Raw genomic sequence first — 3,978 nt, 5'->3', positions numbered from 1 at the left:
TTTGAGGGGCAGGATGTAGCCCAGTGGTTATATATTCGCCTGATAGATCCCGAGAGAAAGCACCTCAGGTGAGCACTCAACCACTAGCCTACATCTGGCTCACTTTCACAATAAAATGTTTTTCTAACCCTGTCATATCACGTCCAGGATTCACTGCATCTGGTATTTAACACTAAGTGACTGGTCTAGTGATAGACCTCGCATGCATGACAAACCATCTAATGGCTATGACACTGATGACATATCTTCCGTTGAATATCACTTCTTATACCACTACTGGTAGTCAGTAATTGTGTTTTGTATGCAGTGTGTTTCCAGCATTAATGGGGTTTTTTCTTAATGTGTACTGGTAATCGTCAAGCAGGAAGAAAGTTTCTGCATGTTTGTTCATGTTTTGTGTTGTATTACACTTTATGGGCCATCCGTGAAGTACATACGTAGAAAATATGGGATTTTTTACTTCCAAAACACCTCTTGTTCATTTCACCACCTTTTACAGAAAATAATGGATTTTGTACCCTCTCCACACACCTCTTGTACACATTACCACCTTTTACAGATAATATGTGATTTTTTACCTCCTCTCCACACCTCTTGTTCATTTCACCACCTTTTACAGATAATATGTGATTTTTTACCTCCTCTCCACACCTCTTGTTCATTTCACCACCTTTTACAGAAAATATGGGATTTTTACCTCCTTTCCACACCTCTTGTTCATTTCACCACCTTTACAGAAGATATGTGATTTTTTACCCTCTCCACACCTCTTGTTCATTTCACCACCTTTTACAGAAAATATGTGATTTTTTACCCTCTCCACACCTCTTGTTCATTTCACCACCTTTACAGAAGATATGTGATTTTTTACCCTCTCCACACCTCTTGTTCATTTCACCACCTTTTACAGAAAATATGGGATTTTTTACCTCCTCTCCACACCTCTTGTTCATTTCACCACCTTTCACAGATAATATGTGATTTTTTACCTCCTCTCCACACCTCTTGTTCATTTCACCACCTTTCACAGATAATATGTGATTTTTTACCTCCTCTCCAGACCTCTTGTTCATTTCACCACCTTTTACAGATAATATGTGATTTTTACCTCCTCTCCACACCTCTTGTTCATTTCACCACCTTTCACAGATAATATGTGATTTTTTACCCTCTCCACACCTCTTGTTCATTTCACCACCTTTCACAGATAATATGTGATTTTTATCTCCTCTCCACACCTCTTGTTCATTTCACCACCTTTCACAGATAATATGTGATTTTTTACCCTCTCCACACCTCTTGTTCATTTCACCACCTTTCACAGATAATATGTGATTTTTACCTCCTCTCCACACCTCTTGTTCATTTCACCACCTTTTACAGAAGATATGTGATTTTTTACCCTCTCCACACACCTTTTGTTCATTTCACCACCTTTTACAGAAGATATGTGATGTTTTACCCTCTCCACACACCTCTTGTTCATTTTACCACCTTTTACAGAAAGTATGTGAATTTTTTTACCCCTCCACAACTTTTGTACACATCACCACTTTTACAGAAAATAGGTGATTTTTTACCTCCTCTCCACACCTCTTGTTCATTTCACCACCTTTCACAGATAATATGTGACTTTTTATCTCCTCTCCACACCTCTTGTTCATTTCACCACCTTTTACAGAAAATATGTGATTTTTTACCCTCTCTCCACACCTCTTGTACACATTACCACCTTTCACACACCTCTTATTCATTTCACCACCTTTTACAGAAAATATGGGATTTTTTACCTCCTCTCCACACCTCTTGTTCATTTCACCACCTTTTACAGAAAATATGTGATTTTTTACCTCCTCTCCACACCTCTTGTTCATTTCACCACCTTTTACTGATAATATGTGATTTTTTACCCTCTCCACACACCTCTTGTTCATTTTACCACCTTTTACAGAAGATATGTGATTTTTTACCCTCTCCACACACCTTTTGTTCATTTCACCACCTTTTACAGAAGATATGTGATGTTTTACCCTCTCCACACACCTCTTGTTCATTTTACCACCTTTTACAGAAAGTATGTGAATTTTTTTACCCCTCCACAACTTTTGTACACATCACCACTTTTACAGAAAATAGGTGATTTTTTACCTCCTCTCCACACCTCTTGTTCATTTCACCACCTTTCACAGATAATATGTGATTTTTTATCTCCTCTCCACACCTCTTGTTCATTTCACCACCTTATACAGAAAATATGTGATTTTTTACCCTCTCTCCACACCTCTTGTACACATTACCACCTTTCACACACCTCTTATTCATTTCACCACCTTTTACAGAAAATATGGGATTTTTTACCTCCTCTCCACACCTCTTGTTCATTTCACCACCTTTTACAGAAAATATGTGATTTTTTACCTCCTCTCCACACCTCTTATTCATTTCACCACCTTTTACAGAAAATATGGGATTTTTTACCTCCTCTCCACACCTCTTGTTCATTTCACCACCTTTTACAGAAGATATGTGATGTTTTACCCTCTCCACACACCTCTTGTTCATTTTACCACCTTTTACAGAAAGTATGTGAATTTTTTTACCCCTCCACAACTTTTGTACACATCACCACTTTTACAGAAAATAGGTGATTTTTTACCTCCTCTCCACACCTCTTGTTCATTTCACCACCTTTCACAGATAATATGTGATTTTTTATCTCCTCTCCACACCTCTTGTTCATTTCACCACCTTTTACAGAAAATATGTGATTTTTTACCCTCTCTCCACACCTCTTGTACACATTACCACCTTTCACACACCTCTTATTCATTTCACCACCTTTTACAGAAATATGGGATTTTTTACCTCCTCTCCACACCTCTTGTTCATTTCACCACCTTTTACAGAAAATATGTGATTTTTTACCTCCTCTCCACACCTCTTATTCATTTCACCACCTTTTACAGAAAATATGGGATTTTTTACCTCCTCTCCACACCTCTTATTCATTTCACCACCTTTTACAGAAGATATGTGATGTTTTACCCTCTCCACACACCTCTTGTTCATTTTACCACCTTTTACAGAAAGTATGTGAATTTTTTTACCCCTCCACAACTTTTGTACACATCACCACTTTTACAGAAAATAGGTGATTTTTTACCTCCTCTCCACACCTCTTGTTCATTTCACCACCTTTCACAGATAATATGTGATTTTTTATCTCCTCTCCACACCTCTTGTTCATTTCACCACCTTTTACAGAAAATATGTGATTTTTACCTCCTCTCCACACCTCTTGTTCATTTCACCACCTTTCACACACCTCTTGTTCATTTCACCACCTTTCACAGATAATATGTGATTTTTACCTCCTCTCCACACCTCTTGTTCATTTCACCACCTTTACAGAAGATATGTGATTTTTTACCCTCTCCACACCTCTTGTTCATTTCACCACCTTTTACAGATAATATGTGATTTTTTACCTTCTCTCCACACCTCTTGTACATATCACTATGCACTTTTACAGAAAATATGGGATTTTTTTACCCCTCCACACCTTTTGTATATTTTATTCATTACCACCTTTTCCCTGTGTTTTAATTTAACTCTCGAATTTTTACATTGATGTTGATCATCACTTTATTTATAATGCATTTAACTTTGTTTGACACCAGATAGGGATTTCATGCTGGGGTGTCGTCATTCATTCATTCATTCATTCATTCATACATTCATTTATTTTATCTAAAAATTTGTGTATCAGATTATGGTTGCTGAAAAAAGTTTTAGCATGATTGGACTAATGGTTTCTGAGATATGACTCATTCTATTTTGGCAAATTAAATAATGAAAATAATCATATTCATGTACTTAGATGTGTTTTGTGCTGGGGTGTTATTAAATATTCATTCATTCATTCATTCATTCATTCATTCATTCATTCATTCATAAGCAGCCTGATATTCCATGCTG

Source organism: Gigantopelta aegis, chromosome 11 (assembly GCF_016097555.1).
Source record: "Gigantopelta aegis isolate Gae_Host chromosome 11, Gae_host_genome, whole genome shotgun sequence".
Taxonomy (NCBI): Eukaryota; Metazoa; Mollusca; class Gastropoda; order Neomphalida; family Peltospiridae; genus Gigantopelta; species Gigantopelta aegis.
This window is presented reverse-complemented; position numbering follows the sequence as displayed.